Below are 18,504 nucleotides of genomic sequence, written 5' to 3'. Positions count from 1 at the left end.
GGAAGCAGTTAAGACTGGAGTGGAAGGAAAGGAGGACCTTCTGAAGTGGCTGGTGGTCCAACAGGCAGAACAAGAGCAGCGGTGACAGGAGATGGAAGAGAAACAAGAGCAGCGGCGACAGGAGGTGGTTGAGTTGATTGCCGAGGCTGGGTTAACCATAAACCCAAAGAAATGTGCCCTGGGTTTCACACAAACTAGATATTTGGGATACATGTTAGGAAATGGAGAGGTGCGACCGGAAAAGAAAAAGTGAATGCTGTTCGGGAAACAGCGATGCCTGGAACCAAAAAGGAAGTAAGATCCTTTCTTGGATTGGTAGGATATTACTAAAGGTTTATCCCTAACTTTTCATCCATAGCAGCCTCGCTGACCAATTTAACCAAAAATAAGGAACAAAATTTGGTGACCTGGACTCCAGAGTGTAATGCTGCATTTAACCAGTTGAAGAATGCAGTGAACCAGTGTTGAAAAGTCCAGACTTCAAGTTACCATTTATTGTACACTGTGATGCTTCAGAGGTGGGGCTAGGGGCAGTACTTAGTCAGGAAGTTGAAGGGGTGGAAAACCCTGTTTTGTATATAAGCCGTAAGCTATATCCAAGAGAAACCAGATATGCCACGGTTGAGAAGGAATGTCTGGCAATTAAGTGGGCATTGGAAGTGATGAGGTGTTACCTGTTGGGGCAGCAATTTTCACTAGTCACCGATCAACATGCACTTACGTGGCTAAACAATATGCAATGTAAAAACGCCTGGGTTACCCGATGGTATCTAGCCCTGCAACCATTTAAATTTACGGTATCATACCGACTGGGAAGTCAGCATCATAATGCAGATCATTTATCCTGATATGGGGCTGAAATAACTGGGAAGGAAGGTGCTGAGAAATAGCAAGACTGATGTTCAGGAACTTTAGTGTATTTAGATTTGACAACAGTAAATGTGGTTTTGTCTCATAAAGGCCTGGACATGGAACCTCTAGAGTGGAAGGGCGGAGGTTCCCTATTTCTCAGTATAGGAGAGTAAAATTGCAGCACCCCTGTCTCTTACAAAAGTATGTTGGAGAAAAATCCTTACTGTTTTCCTCTTAAAGTGGGGGATATGTGACAGGGCTGCTTCCACTATTGTGGAAGTTAAATGTATGTTTGCTTTCTGGCATCAAGTGCACCACTTTTCTTTCTTTCTTTCTTTCTTTCTGTTTCTGTCTTTTTTTTGCTGGGCCCAGCGATCTTTTTTTTTTCCTTTATCTGAAACTTTACTAACCTTTAATGTGGTGTCCTGAGGTCAGTCAGTATAATGCAGGTATGATTAATGTTAAACACAGTTTGATGTTACACAGCCATGGGCAGTCTCTGTTAAAAAGGAAAAGGGTGTTTCCTTCCTGCATACCATCCAGGGTAGATTATACCATGGTATAGGGGGGGGGGAATTAAAGTAAGTGATACTGAATGTCATTTATTTTGCAGAGTAAAGACATGTATGGGATGTTTGTGAAAGGTATTGTTTTTTGGGGCTTGCTATAGAAAATTGTATGTTGTGTGAAGTGTATTATGTTTGCTAATTGTGTAAGTTTTGGGAGACAACTCCCCTGTGTGGTTTACTTTATTTGGTTTTGTCCTAATTAACCAGTAATAAAAGGGAGGGGGTTTCTTTCCCTGGGGGCCCTTCTGCACTCCTTGTTGCTGCTATGTGATATGAGGTTGTCTTTTTCTGCACTCCTCGTGGCTGCTATGTGATATGAGGATGTCTGTGGAACTTCAGTGAAATGATGCAAACTTTCTAATGCAGATATTGCTGGCTACTCTGTGGCTGGAGACATCACGCTTGGAGAACTGGTTGTTGTACACCTGAATATGGAATACCAAATAAAAAGAAGGTTCAGAGAACAGCAAAAGCCTCTTTCATTCTTCCCTGGGTCTGATGCTGCAGCTTCGTTAAATAAAAAGGCTGGGACTCAACCTTTCACAGTGTGAACTTCAGTATCAGAGAGTACTGCCAATGGTCTTTTCATTTTGTCTGATTCCAGATACACATTCATCAACAAAGAAATTCTGAAAGACCATCTGTGACTTCTACGAACTGTTTCTCCATTCAGAGAATTTGAAACGTATACATCAGGTTTAATACCTGGTGGTGCGCCAAGGACTGTCTCTCTTTGTTTTATAAATACAATCAGGTTATGAGTATAGTATCCACTCAATAGTATAATCCATACATAGTTAATGCCATTCAACGTGCCTAGTATAGCAACATATCTTTAAGCAGGTGTAAATGACAATATGAGCGTGTCTATGTTAAATTAGACCCTATGTATAAGTAAACCCCAAGGGGTACATATAGGCATACCAGCCACTCAATATAGGCTCAAAAACAATTGCGCATTAGCGCTGTCTCAGACCCAAAGCACACTGCTCATAATCAGCATATAATGTCTGCATTCATGTATAATAACTAGGAAACCATACGACCTGATTGATGGTAAATCAATCAGCCGCACGTTCTTGACGCCACCGCCGCGGCATCAGTAAAAGTGCCCTACGCACCCACCTATGCTAATTTATATCTAGGCTGGTGGGAAGAGACCGTGGTCTTCATGGAAAATATGGAAGTATATACTACACATGTTTTAATGTGGATTCGTTATATTGACGACATCCTTTTCCTGTGGAAAGGTCCAGAGATACTACTTAAGGAATTTATACTAGTACTGAATACCAATCCATACAACCTGAAACTTACATATCAGGTTAATTCAGACAGTATAGATTTTCTGGACATCACAATCAAAAAGAACATGATAGGAAGGTTGGAAACAACAATCTTTAGGAAACCAACATCAACGAATAGCCTGTTGCTAGCAAATAGTCATCATCCCAAACACCCTGTTGACAACATTGCCACAGGGCAATTTCTTCGATTACGGAGGAATTGCTCTACAATCAAAGAATATAAGCTACAAGCTAAAGATATGAAGTCTAGGTTAAGCAATAGAGGGTATACACAAAAAAAATCTCAAAAGCATACAAGAGGGCCTTAGAGACTCCAAGTCCCCAACTTTTGGTAGAGAAAAAAAGAAGTGACAAAGAAATGGGAAAAACAATAAGGTTGATTGGAACTTTCAATACCCAAAGGGGAGCAATAAGAGAAACTCTAATAAAATTTGGCATATATTAATGGATGATGAAGATCTACGTGATGTCCTTAAACCATTTCCCAGTATGAAATGTAGACTAGGTCATAACCTTAAAGATAGACTAGTACATAGTCATTTTTCAAGGAATACGGGGAAAACATGGCTAGGATCCCAACCCAATGGGTGTTATCAGTGTGGTCGGTGTAAGGCCTGTCAAGTGATAATGAAAACAAAAGAATTTACAGACTCTGAAGGCCAATTAAGGTTCAAAATTAAGGACTTTATAAATTGCCAAACCACTGGAGTTATCTATCTGATTACGTGCTTGTGTAAAAAACAATATATAGGCAAAACCCATCGACCCTTCAAAACCAGAGTACTGGAACATTTGGGATCAATACGAAATCAGAGGGACACTCCAGTGGCCAGACATGTTTTACAAGACCATCAAGGCAATGACAAGGTCCTAAAATTCACAGTCATCGAACACGTCCCATGGGGAATCAGGAAAGGAGATTGGGACATACGACTTCTTAAAAAAGAATGCCGGTGGATACATATGTAGCCCCGGTAAGAAATGGGGGCTATATATCTTTCTCCTACTGGTGTAAGTCCTGATAAGGGCAGGCCACCAGTAGTTATCATGGGTTTTCCCCCGCTTCAAGCCCTGCCTTGATTGATGGAGGTAGGCCCTTGACTCTGTGTGCAGGCATGAGACACAGGGGAGGGCCTGCTGACATCATGAGGGGTGGGGCTGACTAAACTTAGTCCTGCCTGTTCCTGTAAGTGACAAGCAGTTCTGTCCTGGGAGCGGGGAGTGTTGGAGTGCCTGACTGGACAGTCAGAGCAGTAAGTTAGCTAGGTTCCTGTGGAGTAGGGCCTAGTTAACAAGAGGTGGACCAGTGCCCCTCACCCTGCCTAGGGGGTGAGGGAAGAGCTAGCCCCACCCTGAGCGCCCTAGGTTTGGGGTGGAGGCAGGGAGCAAAGACCCCACAGACCATCCTGAGGGTGCACTTCTGGAGGAAGAGAAGAAGGAGGAACAGACCTTGTAATGCTGCTGTGTGCTGCTGCTGTGTGCTGCTACTGATCTGCTGTGTGAGAATAAAGACATTGCTGCTTTTATACAAAAGACTGTGTGAGACTGAAATCTCTCGCCCTGAGACCAGGGCTTCTCTGGGAGGATTTCATCTTATCCCTTAAGGCTCTCCAGAGATGGAGGCGCTGAACCATTGCTGAGCAAGATGAAGGCATATACCCCAGAAGCCTGTCCCTGTTATCCCCTTTACCACCGCGGGAGGCTCAGGCCCTCCTGTTCTTCACAGGTACGCACCACCCACATACTTGAACCAGCCCTCACTACACCCTAGGGGTCCAGTCTGCGACCGGGGGGGGGGTGGGACCATGGGTTACACATAAATTACATACCCTGGCACCAAGGGGATTAAACGAAGGGTTTATTTTTACTCCTTTTTTTAATAATCCAGATCAATTAGAAAGAATGATATGTCCAATGGATGGAGATTTAACACAAGAGGCGAATGTGAGAGAAGCGTCGAGTGTGACCCCTAAGCAGCGTGCTTGGGCTACTGGGTGAATGATCGTGCTTCCAACAGTAATGTGGAAGGAGGGAATAGGTCCAGGTTTGGGAGGAAATATGAGGAGCTCTGTTTTTGCCATGTTGAGTTTAAGTGGAGGAATGGGAGAAATTCCCAAAAGCGGCGCTTCAGCAGATGAGGTACAAGGATAAGTGGTATAAATATATAACAAGATGCGGAGAGATATGATGCAACTATTAGGAGTATTGGACCCAGTGCATAATAGAGCAGGAATATGTCATTAGATACAATGTCTTTTAGTGAAGAAATATCCAATGCCTTTTGGCACCTCACAAGACTTTGAACTCTTACCTGCAGCACTATTACCGGTCAGCAACTCCCCTTGAATCCATGATGGGGAGATACAATACTCACTTCTTTGATCCTTTCTCCATGGGTGCGTGCATCACGCAGAGTGAATGAACAAAAGCTTGGAATCCAAAGATTGCAGCGGAGCACAGCTGAAGGATGGGGCCAGGGTTAAAAGTATGGGGTGAAGGGTTAAAAGTATAAATTTATTGGTACATGGTATAAATGGGGGGGGAGACAGAACACACTCTTGTGCAGAGTACTTTGAGTAACTTTGGCAGTATGGAGGCCATCCGTCATTTTAGTGAGGGCTGTTTCCATGGAGTGAGCAGTGCGGAAGTCAGATTGTAGAGGGTCTAGGAGAGAATAGGTGTTGAGAAAATGGAGCAAGCGAGAGAATACAAGACGTTCAAGGAGTTTGGAGGCAAAAGGCAGGAGGGAGACAGGTCGATAGTTAGAAAGACAGGTATGGTCAAGCTTACTGTTTTTGAGTAATGGTATAACTGTTGCATGTGTGAAGGAGGGTGGGAAGGTACTGTACCAGAGTAGAGGGAGGAGTTAAAATGTGTGTGAGGGTAGGGATTATAGTAGGACCAAGAGGTTTTAGGAGATGGGAGGGAATGGGGTCAAGAGAACAAGTGGTAGAGGGGGAAGAGGAGATCAACAGTGACACATCCTCCTCTGAAACAGTAGAAAAAGAGTCAAGAAAGGCAGGAGGAGAGATAGGAAGAGGTGTAGGATGGGAGGAAGAAACAGAGGGAATGTTCAGACATATGGATTCTACATTTTCTTTAAAATAGTCAGCAAAGTCCTGGGTGGAGACGGAGGAAGAAGAGGCAGCTGAGGGTGGTTTGAGTAGAGCATCAAAGACAGAGAAGTGTCGGCATGAGTTAGACTTGTACTTGTTGATTAGAGATGAAAAGTAGGCTTGTTTAGCTTGCGAGAGGGCAGAGTTTAAACAGGATAGCATAAATTTGTAGTGAAGGAAGTCTGCGAGAGTATGAGATTTCCTCCAGAGGCGTTCAGAGGAACGAGTGGAGGAATGTAGCATGTGCATGTGGGAATTTTGCCATGGTCTGGGGTTAGAAGGGCGAGGATGGCAGAGAGAAAGCGGGGCATGTAGATCAAGAGAGGAGGTCAAAGCAGAGTTATAGTTCATGACCAGGTTGTCAGGGTCTCTAGCAGAGCTGAGAGGAGAGGGAGGAGTGTAAAGTGGAATCAAAGTCTGGTAGTTGAATAGAGCACAGGTTTCTGCAGAACCGGGGGGTAGATAGAGGTGGAGAAGGGGAGAAGCGAGATAGAGAGAATGAGATGAGGTGATGGTCAGAGAGAGGAAAAGGGGAAATGGAGAAATCATATAGAGAGAAGTTTTTAGTGAAAACCAGGTCTAGGTAGTGGCCATCGTTGTGGGTGCTGGCTGCAGTCCACTGTTGAAGGCCAAAAGAAGAGGTTAGAGAGAGATAGCGGGAAGCCCAAGAGAGATAGGTTAATCAATTTGGCAATTGAAGTCCCCAAGGTGAAGAACAGGAGAGTCTGAGGAGAGAAAGAAAGAGAGCCAGGATTCAAAGTGAGAGAGAAAGGCAGAAGGGGGATGAGTAGAGCTGAAGTGTCGGCATGAGTTAGACTTGTGCTTGTTGATTAGAGAAGAAAAGTAGGCTTGTTTAGCTTGCGAGAGGGCAGAGTTTAAACAGGATAGCATAAATTTGTAGTAAAGGAAGTCTGCGAGAGTATGAGATTTCCTCCAGAGGCGTTCAGAGGAACGAGTGGAGGAATGCAGCATGTGCGTGTGGGAATTTTGCCAGCGTCTGGGGTTAGAAGGGCGAGGATGGCAGAGAGAAAGTGGGGCATGTAGATCAAGAGAGGAGGACAAGGCAGAGTTATAGTTCATGACCAGGTTGCCAGGGTCTGTAGCAGAGCTGAGAGGAGAGGGAGGAGTATAAAGTGGAATCAAAGTCAGGTAGGTGAATAGAGCGCAGGTTTCTGCAGAACCGGGGGGTAGATGGAGGTGGATTTAGTTCATTATCTGTTTCATTCCTCTCCCCCCTCCATTCTAGTTTAAAATCTCCTCCAACCTTTTTAGCATTCTCCCCCCTAGCACAGAAGATCCCTCTTCATTGAGGTGCAATCTATCCCTAGAATATAGATGGCACATCTCAGAAAAGGAGTCCCAGAGCTTTAAAACCCAAAACCCTCCTTCCTGCACCACTTTCTTAGCCATGCATTAACCTCCCCGATCTCTGACTGTCTCCCTGCGGTAGCGCATGGCACTGGTAGTATTTCAGAAAATACTACCTTGGAGGTCCTTGCCTTCAGCTTTTAGCCAAGATCCCTGTAATAATTTTTTAAGACCCTCCATCTTTCTCTAACTTTGTGTATGTGTGTATTGTGTCTTTATTTATATAGCAGTAGTAGAAGGAATAAGGGCACAACGGATTTATGAAAATCTAAACTCATTTATTTGAGCCAACACAACGTTTCGACCTCAAAGGTCTTTATCAAGTGACATAGTGGCCACTACGGGTCCGCCTGGTACCCGTGAGAAGCCCAAGGGACCTCAGGTGGTCTCCAGAGGTCTCTCGCACACCAAAAGGAACCAAACCTGCATGTAAAAAAAATAAACCGGACCTATACAATAAATACATCAATCCCCCCCCCAACACATACAGTACAATAATGTGTTAAATAACTATTATCCAGATATGGATAATAGATTATTTGCCCATTATGAAACACATAAAACATGCATAAATCAAAACATGAATTCTTAATCTTAAAATCACCACATTGCATGTTACAATAAATCCTGCAGCAATTGTAAATATAAGCAAACGAAGGAGAAACAGGTGCGCAAATCACATCAGGACATGGAAAGAAAGTGAAAACACAAAATAGTGCAATATTGTCACCCTCAACAGATGATTTCAGTGTTGAAAGTTCTATAAAATGTGCAGTCACGTGTTAAACGTGAAATGAAAGCGTTGTGGTTATTAAAAGTTACCAACTTATGTCTCCAGACGGGTACTCAAGATCCATATAGAGGGGGGGAAAACCATATACAAAAATGGGAAAGCAAAAATAGTATAGTACTGTTTTTAATGTTAAAAACACAAAGTATTCCACTTACATACACATAAAGGCAATGACGCCAGCCAATCAGAAAGGTCTAGTTTCAATTGCCTTTAAGATGACGTCATCAAAACAAAGATAGCCGGTGACACATGGTACGTAGCCAATCAGAGCGTGGGAACTCCATCCCAATTCTGATTGGCTGAAGCAAAGCCCCTGTCACATGGTCTACTTGAGCCAATCATTGATGTGATGGAGTTCCCACGCTCTGATTGGCTACCGTACCATGTGTCGCCGGCCATCTTTGTTTTGATGACTGCAGAGGGAGAAAGGGGGTGGCCTGGTATTAAAGGGGTTGCACCCCATTTGGCCATCCCCTGACCTCACCAAGGAGACAAGGGGTTAACTGGGCTGAGGTCCATAAATGTGATTTAACCCTTGTTATGACATGAAAATGTGTATTCCCCTGTTCCCATGTTTCATTGTAATATCTGGTTTAATCAGTGTCTGCATCACACACACACTAGAATCCATCCGGGAGTAAAAGGGTTAATAGTTCTTTAATGATTATAGCCCTTTGTGTAATTGTCCCGCCTTTTCAGGCACCATTTTGCAGGGTCCCATAGGCCGCCATTGGGGCTCCATGTGTTTCTGTTACTCCGGTGCTGCCCGCAGACCAGACCCGTCCCCTGAGCTGAAGGGGGAAGTGGTAATACACTGTTTTACCCATTCCAGTTCCCGACCGCCCCTGGTCCCACATTTCGATGGACTTCATCGTGGAGTTGCCCAGGTCCAGAGGAATGAACACTATCTTGGTGCCACATGGCTTTGAGCACATGTGGGGCAGGCGCGGGTAAACTCCAGAATATCTTGAGACATCCTTGGCCACCAGAAATTCCAACGAATGAGATCAGTAGTCTTCTTAAAACCTAGATAACCTGCAGATTTAGAGGAGTGACCCCAAGACAGGACCTCTGGAACAAATTTGGAAGGTACAAAGAGTTTGTTGTCGGGAACGACCAAGTCCTTGGGAATGCGTCTCTGGGAGTGCAAGATCTTGTCAAGATTCTTGAAAGAAGACGTGGCGAGAATCCTCTCAAGCGGAAGGATAGTCTCCAAAGATTCCTCTGGACTCTCTTCAGAAGAATGTATTCGGGAGAGTGCGTCTGCCTTTACGTTCTTGGTCCCGGAGATATAGGAAAGGTGAAAATCGAATCGAGATAAAAAAAGAGCCCAACGAGCCTGTCGTGGACCAAGGCGTCAAGCGTTCTCTATGTAAAGAAGGTTCTTGTGGTCCGTGAAAATAGTAAACGGCTCTTTTGACCCCTCCAGCAGGTGTCTCCAATCTTGAAGAGCCATCTTCACGGCCAGTAGCTCCCTGTTACCCACGTCATAGTTCCTCTCGGCAGACGAGAATTTCTTGGAAAAATATGCACAGGGATGTAACTTATCTTGGGGCGTGGGTCTCTGAGAAAGAACGGCACCAGCGCCGCAATCAGAAGCGTCGACCTCCAGGATGAAGGGAAGTTCAATGTTGGGATGACGGAGAATAGGTGCGGATATAAAGGCTTCCTTGAGTGTCTCGAAGGCGGAGATGGCCTCGGATGACCAAGCAGAAGGATCAGCTCCTTTTTTGGTGAGCGCAGTAAGGGGTGCCACAATGGTAGAAAAACTCAGTATAAACTTACGATAATAATTAGCGAACCCTAAAAATCGTTGTATGGCCTTGAGAGAGTTGGGTCTTGGCCATTCAGTGACTGCTTGAAGTTTACCGGAGTCCATCATAAACCCCTCATCGGAAATGATGTACCCCAGGAACGGAGTAGAGGTCTGATGAAAGGTGCACTTCTCCAGTTTGGTGTACAAATGGTGTTCACGGAGACAGGAAAGGACGTAGGAGGTGTGGCGTATATGGTCCTGGAGAACTTTGGAAAAAATCAGGATATCATCCAAGTATACAATAACAAAAATATTGAGTAGCTTACGAAAGACGTCGTTGATGAAATCCTGGAAGACAGCGGGAACATTACATAAGCCGAAAGGCATTACAAGATACTCGTAGTGTCCACTACGCGTGTTGAAGGCCGTCTTCCATTCATCCCCCTTCCTGATGAGCACCAGGTTATAGGCACCACGTAGATCCAACTTGGAAAAAATCTTGGCCCCCTGTAATTTATCGAACAGTTCGGTAATAAGGGGAAGGGGGTAACGATTTTTAATAGTTATGTGGTTTAAACCCCTGTAGTCGATGCAAGGCCTCAACGACCCGTCCTTTTTCTTGACGAAGAAAAACCCAGCCTCTGCTGGGGAATTGGAGTGACGAATAAAGCCTTTCTTGAGATTCTCCTGGATATATTCATCCAAAGCGTGAGATTCTGGTAACGACAAGGGGTAGGTCTTGGACTTGGGTAGGGAGTAACCTGGAACTAGATCGATCGGACAATCGTAAGTCCTGTGTGGCGGCAAGAGGTCTGACTGTACCTTATTGAAAGCGTCCCGGAATTGATGGTAAACGGAAGGTAGAATAACTTCCGGAATAGAGGTATTGGCCAGCAGTTGATGAGTCTCGCCTGACCTCGGCCTCCAGGATATGGGAGCAGAGGAAGTCCAGTCAATGAGAGGATTTTTAAGCTGTAGCCAAGGAAGACCAAGGGTGATGGGTATCACAGGAGCGTGAAAGGCATCGAGAACTAAGATCTCCTTGTGCAGATGTGAGGACAGAAGCAAGGGAGCCATCTCTAAGGAGATGTGGGCCGGGGTAAGAGGACGTCCATCGATACCGACGAGTGCGATGGGAACCTTCTTTCTCACGAGTGGTATGCGGTTTAACCTGGCGAATTCAAGATCCACGAAGTTTCCTCCAGCTCCTGAGTCAATGAAAGCAGCGGTAGAAGTCTTGAACTTATCGCCTGAAAGGGAGACTGGAAATGTAAGTTTCTTAGGGAGTTCACCTTTAGAAAGGGGACGTGGAGACATTACACCCAGAGAGAGCCCCTCTGTACTCACTGGGTGTTCCCGTTTCCCGGACGCAGTGGAAACTCCCGAATCAGATTTTCCATAGATCCGCAGTAGAAACACAATCCCCCGGCGTGGCGGAACTGCCGTATCGGTGTGCGGATGCATTGTACCCCCAATTGCATTGGCTCTGGCAACTCCAGTGCAGGACGAAGAGGTATGGTAGCACTTGGGGAAGCAGGAATGTTGCTGGGAGTACTGGAGAACGGAACTTGAAAGTTATGGAAGCGAGTGCGCTGACGCTCTGAGCGGCGTACCTGGATACGTTGATCCACTCGGACAGCCAAATCAATGAGGACCTCTAATTGATCCGGCCTGGATTGGCGAGAGAGTTCATCCTTGATGGAATCTGACAGGCCTTGCCAGAATACAGAGACGAGAGCCTCTTGTCCTCAGTTAGTCTCGGCTGCAAGAGTCCGGAATTCCACAGCATACTGTGTCACCATTCGCCGTCCCTGAGTGATCTGGAGGAGAGAAACAGATGCCATCTCCCAACGATCGGGAGAATCGAATACTCGTTGGAATTCGGGTTTAAATGCCGTGTAATCATGGGTAAGGTCAGAACGTCGCTCCAAAACCGGGGAAGCCCAAGCCAGGGCGCTGCCAGTGAGGAGGTTATAAATGTAGGCTACCTTCTTGCGATCAGTATTGTGGAGATGGGGGGCCATTTCAAACTGCACCTCACACTGGTTTATGAAACTCCTACAATCTTGCGGTTCACCTGCATAAGGCTTGGGGGGAGGAATCCTTATATCTGAGCTGCTAACTGTGCTTGCGGAGTGGGGGCTTACATCTGGCGGGGTCACGGTCGGTACCCTGTCTGAGAGTACTGCGACCTGGCGTGTAAGTGCCACAATTTGATCCGCCATAGCCTGGTTTTGCTAAAGCAGATTGGAGAGAAACTGTTGAAGTTCGGTCTGGTCTGCGTCTTGTGGGCTCGACATAATGTTACGCCGGTGCTGCCCGCAGACCAGACCCGTCCCTTGAGCTGAAGGGGGAAGTGGTAATACACGCACCCGCAGCAAAAGAAGGGTGTCCGGAGTGTGGTATGAAGCGTTGCCAGGCCAGGTGTAGTAAGGTAGACAATACTTGCCGGTACCGGTTGTAGAGATAGAGTGAAGGATGCCTTGCCGAAGTCAGGGAGTGGAGAGTGGAGATAGGTCGTAGTCCAAGCCGTGTTCAAGGGGTTACCAGAGTGTGCGTTGTCCAAGGAGTGCCGAGATCGAGAGCCAGAGAGGGTAGTCATACGAGCTGCGTCAGAACCTTTGAAAACACTGAGAGAATCCAGAAGTACTTCCATACAGAGACTATGTCGAGCAAAGACTGAGAGCAGAGAGGAGCTAGATAAAGCAGGAAGGTCCAATTAGGAACGGAGGCGGGACAGGAAGAGCTACAGGGAGACACTGCAGATTGGTGCAGGCATAACAAGCCAGGTGAGTCTTGTTGGTAACCTGAGTATGCCCGTGCAGTGTGCGGGGGCGGAGCCTGAGGTCCGGGGGACGGGAATAAGAGTGTGCAGACTGAGCGTACTCCGTAACTCGTGTACGCGTGTGAACCGAGCCAGTGGATGGTGCAGGTGTGCGTGTAGGAGGGCGTGGGCGCGCCCGGCGCTGAGCAGAGGAATCACCGAGGGGAGTGATCCCGCGACGGTGGCAGGGGCGGGGAGCCATGGAGGCCGGTAAGGCAGGATTGTTTTGTGTGTCATGGGGCACCCTGCGGGGAGGGAGTGCTCTGTGTGGGGAGCTTGGAGAACGCCGATTCCTGACAGTTTCAATGGCGAATCTTGCTGTTTGGGTCCTGTTTCCTGTGAAGACCAGCAGATGGCGTCGAGAGGAGGAGCGGCGGTTTCCCATTGTAAGTCAATGGGCACATTGACTTCAATGGAGAATCCTTGAAGGAGCTTTCCAGGAACGAGTTGGCTGCCGTCCAAACCGCAAAACAGCAAAGCAGATACATTTTCAATAAGAGAGCTTTGATCACTTAGCAGTCAATTTCAACGACAAGTGGCGTGGGAATAAACAGTTCTAGAGCACCTAGAAATAAAATTCTTTTTGCCCCTAGTTCCTAGACCTCCCCCCACTCGACCACAACTGGATCCCTGAATCCTGGACCCCCGATAAGGGTCGAACCGAGAAGAGTGGGTCGCGCCATAGGTTCCAATTTCGGCGGCAGAAACAGCTCAAGAAAACGGCTGTGTCAAAAGCTGAAATTTGGGAATCCATAGCTCCTGTTCCGGAGGGTCCAGAGGATCAGGGTTTGGGGTATCTGTAGTCACTGCTCCGGCATCGCTGCAGAACCATCCTTGACCCTCTTGGACCAACCCGACGGAGTATGGACCCCCTTGAAAGTTCGGGACTTTTCCCATAGACTCCAATGGCGGCCAATCTCCATTGACTGGCTATGGCGGAAACCCCCTATTGACTTCAACGGCGGCGTCGCCCCGTTGAAAGTCTATGGCGGCGGATTCCCATAGCCGCCAACGGCGGCGGTTTGCCATTGAAAGTCTATGGCGGCAGAGCCCGTTGTTTTCAATGGGGATTTAGTGAAAAACCGTGATTTAATTTACAGCGGAGTTTTTAGTATTAAAATAGGAAACGGTTTAAGGTGTATTTGTGTAACTCCGGTTCTGAAGGTTGTAACAAGTCGCAAATTGGACCATAGGGTGTCCCAGTTCCGGCATTGAGAACTGGGAAGATTGGACCCGCTGGACCCAATGGAACCGGATATTTTAATATGTTTGTGTTTTATCTTTAATACTGTGTCCCAAAGCAGGGATAAAACTCAGAGGAAATTCCTTTGCATACCAGGGTAGCATTTGGCCAGGTAAAGAGTTAGGGTGCTCAAACCCACAGCAACTACATCCAATGGCATAAATAATATAGCCCCTGGAGATACCAGTGGGAGTGGGTAGGTAAATAAAGACTTGTAAGTATCACAGTGACAACAGTCAAACTTAACTATCACAGTCTGAACCAATAAGCCCCACTCACGTCAACTCCAGGGTTTTTCTGTACGGCGTGCAAGCCAAGAAGGATACAGAATCCAGATATATCCAGTAGAAAAAACGAATGGCGCACAGCCAAGGAGCCAGGTGTGGAATAAAAAATATTTCTTTAATGCAGCATAGTAGGAGACAAATTCACCCCCTTGGGGGACACAGACAGGGACCTCCTACGCGTTTCGGACCAACGGGTGCTTTATCAGCGGATAGCCGCTAAGGTAATGATAATGCTTTAATGTATTTTTATTAATAGTGTGCGGGAGCAGGGGGTCCCCTGAGCTGAACCGCATTGATTTCTGCCTCAGGGGCCCCATGCTTCCCGAGCTACAGGCCCCGGTTTGGGGTATCGGTGCCAGTGTCGCCGCCATCTTTATAGAGCCCACGTCGCGTCTTGGACGCTATAAAGATGGCGGCGACATTGGCCTCCGATGCCCCATACCGAAGACTGTAACTCGGGAAGCAGGGGATCTCTGAGGCAGAAATCAATGCGGTTCAGCTCAGGGGACCCCCTGCTCCTGCACACTATTATTAAAATGTACATTAATTCAGCATCATTGCCATAGCGGATAGCCGCTACGGTAATGAATTATTATTTATAGTTATGTGTGTTTTAATAATAGTGTAGATGTGTAGGGGGTCTCCTGAGCTTAACCGCATTGGTTTCAGCTCGGGGACCCCGTACTTCAGGAGATACAGGCCCCTTTATGGGGTGTCGTTATCTCCTGCTGAATTTAAATGTCCTGGTCTTGTTAAAGTGCAAGGGATACCAGCACCCCATAACGGGGCCTGTATCTCCTGAAGTAGGGGGTCCTCTGACCTGAAACAAATGCGGTTCAGGTCCTGAGACCCCCTGCTTATGTACACTATTATTAAAATGTATTTATTTAGTGTACGATCGCCTGTAACAGCCTTGCATGGAGATACTGAATCTACATGCAAATGTTACAAGCGGCTTTTTTTCTATCAGCTAGCGTACGTAAAGGTTAAGAACGCTAGAAGGGGGGGAAAAAACAACACGTACGCTGTGGGTGTTTTGAGCTATTTTGAGCAGGTATGTTAAAAAATGTCTCAAGGCCTTAGTGAATCGCGTCCCCGGCCTCACTTTTTAATGGACGTGCTTTTTTGGAACATTAGAACGCAAACCCATTGAGCTTAGTGCATAGACCCTGAGTGTGTGATACGGGATTTGATCGGAAGCCAGGAGAGGGATTTCAGGAGGGGAGACGCGGACACAGATTTTGGAAAGAGTAGAGTGATTCTGGCAGCAGTGTTTAGGATGGATTGTAGGGGAGACAGGTTAGAGGCAGGAAGGCAAGACAGCAGGAGGTTACAGTATCAAGACGGGAGAGGATGAGGGCCTGAGTCAGAGTTTTAGCAGTCGAGTAACAGAGAAACGGGCGTATCTTTGTGATATTGCGGAGGAAAAAGTTATGTTAGAGATGCGTTGAGTGTGACGCCTAAGCAGCGTGCTTGGGCTACTGGGTGAATAATCGTGCTTCCAACAGTAATGTGGAAGGAGGGAATAGGTCCAGGTTTGGGAGGAAGTATGAGGAGCTCTGTTTTTGCCATGTTGAGTTTAAGGCGGCGGAGGGCCATCCAGGGTGATATAGCAGAGAGACATTCAGAAACTTTGGTTTGTACAGCAGGTGTAAAGGTCGGGTGTTGAAAAGTAAATTTGTGTGTCGTCAGCATAGAGGTGATATTTAAACCCAAGAGATGTTATTAGGTCCCCTAGAGAGAGTGTGTACAGAGAAAAGAGAAGAGGTCCAGGATAGAGGCCTGGGGTACCCCACAGAGAGATCAATAGAGGAGGAGGAGGTGTTAGCAGAAGAGACACTGAAAGTACGATGGGAGAGGTAAGAGGAGATCCAGGATAGAGCTTTGTTACGAATACCAAGAGTAAGGAGAATGTGAAGGAGAAGAGGGTGGTCCACGGTGTCAAATGCAGCAGAGAGGTCGAGTAATATGAGCAGAGTACTTTGAGTAACTTTGGCAGTATGGAGGTCATCCGTTATTTTAGTGAGGGCTGTTTCCATGGAGTGAGCAGTGCGGAAGTCAGATTGCAGAGGGTCTAGGAGAGAATAGGTGTTGAGAAAATGGAGCAAGCGAAAGAAAACAAGACTGTAACAGGGGAGTTACTGCCTGATTAGATTGCTTACAAAAGCCTATCTTTTGAGACAGGAAGTGAGACTCCTTAGCTCATACCTCATACCTGAGCTGAACTTGGAGACAGCAGAGATTGTCTTTGACTCTAACAACTTGTCTTGAGTACTGCCAGAAAACACAGCAGAGCTGCTTTCAAGACACAGGGAAAACCTCCAAACCACAAGGAACAGATAAAACTTTCATTTAAGAGACTTCTTATATCTGCTTATTTCATGCTATATGTTTTGGGGCTGGGAGACATGCTTATCTAAGGGAGTTGTGAACTGCATAGTATTTCACTAGAAATACTCCCAAGTAAATAGAAGCTTTGTTTAACCCTTGTTTGGATGGTTTCCTGATGTTAAGGAAACAGGCGCAATAAAAAGCCTTATTTAATTTCACAATAACGAGTCCCCCTTGCACACCTCTGTGAGCGTCCACCCACATATGGTGTCCGAAGTGGGACGAGAGGTGGTCTTTGAAGTTAGAAAGGACCGGAGATTTTTTCTATGAATTTTTTTTAATGCTTTTTGCCTACAAACAGTCTGAGCAACTTAAAAAAAAAAATCTCATGAAGCAGAGATCAGAGTTAAAGTGGTACACACCACTGAAAACTTACAAAACCACAGATGGATTCTTTTCCCCAATCCCAAGAGGAGAGAGAGAGAGACTGCTGAAGCAGGTAAACCTTTATTTGCCTATCACAAAGTGTAATATGGTCTTTGAAATAGGGGTTTTGCCTTCTAGCCTTTGTCAGGTTTCAAGAAGTGAGTCAGCCCTTAAAAAGGGATAGGTGTTTGTTGTTTTCAAAAGTTTCGCTGAAGCAGTGAATACGGATGGTGACGCACGAGCGGTACTGATTTTGCAAATAAAGGTGGCCACACCGCATAGGACTACCAGCTGTGAATGGAGTATATGCAGAAAAGTGTGAAAATTGATGTAAGACTGTGCTGAAGCAGGGGAATTTTTAGCGAACAAATGCTGAGTGTGAAATTGCCCTACAGGGAAAAAAGGGATTGCTGAACTGTGTAAAAGGTATTCCAAAGCCAATTGCTGAGTGTTGAGTTACCCTGCCGGGAGTGAAAGAAATATTCCACTGCAAAGAATGTTTTTTTTTCTGCAAGTCAAAAAGTTTGCTTATGTATCTGGGGAGCAAAACAGACACCCAAAGTGTGGAGTGGGAATGCTATGATACCCAAAGATGAGACTGAAAGTTACTAAACTCAAGCAGAAAACCACATTATTTGGTTGAAGCAGAGAGAATTTCCTAGCAAGTAAATGGTGTAAAGCAAACAGAAGTTTTTACCTAGCAACTACACATTCAGCATACCTAATGAGAGATTACCTAGCAAGTAAATGGTGTAAAGCAAATAGACTTTTTAACCTAGCAACTGCACATCTTGTATAACTGATGTGAGAAAATGCATGCACAGAACTGCTGATATTGTAAAACTTATCCAAGAAAGAAAAATTCTACAGAGATGCCTGTGAGAGCTACGACCTCTACAAGCAAAATATGCCCACCTGTAGGACTACCACAATTGGGGGTTCTAGCAAATACAGTGGCAACAGCTGCAGTAGCGCTCCTGAGGTCAGGAAGAAAATTACACCTGATAGCCTAAAAATGGAGGACAAGATGCAGCGTTCCTGTAATGAACCCTACCCCACGGAAGAGTGGCCCTTCCAGTCCAATAAAGAGAAAGACATCTCTTACGGGGAACCTTAACCGAGTCACACCCACAAAACACCCCAAGAATGGTGGGGGTGCCTGAACTCGGCACGAACCGAAAAAAATGCTCCCTTTGATGACGAATTTGATCAGCAGGAGAAAGAGCGGGAGCAGTGGATCACTAAATATTTCCGTCAGCTATTACAGTTGCAAGAAAAGTCGGGTGGATCCAGTGACGCTGCTAAAATTTCAAATGAAGATGGAAACCCCAGTATCCCTGAAGGGACAGTGTCATCCAAATTAAAAAGGCGGAAAAAAAAAGAAAAGCGTTTCTTCACCTACCGTGGAAGGAACAGACACGTCCGCAGATCCTGTAGAGGAAAAGGGGGGCCGAGTTGCCCTGCAGCCTAGAGAAAATGGAGAATTCGTCCCGCGGTTAACCGAATATCCAGATGGCCCAAGGCAGAAGTCGTGTACCCCAAAGAAGTGTCTGTCCGGTGCCAACAGTGAGGAACCCTCAACCAGTCATCCCAGGGAAGCGGAGCCGGAACCAGTGAGTTACGATCCCTTGA

Source organism: Ascaphus truei, chromosome 3 (genome assembly GCF_040206685.1).
Source record: "Ascaphus truei isolate aAscTru1 chromosome 3, aAscTru1.hap1, whole genome shotgun sequence".
Classification (NCBI taxonomy): Eukaryota; Metazoa; Chordata; class Amphibia; order Anura; family Ascaphidae; genus Ascaphus; species Ascaphus truei.
The sequence above is the reverse complement of the archived record's forward strand: the minus strand, read 5'-3'. Positions refer to the sequence as shown.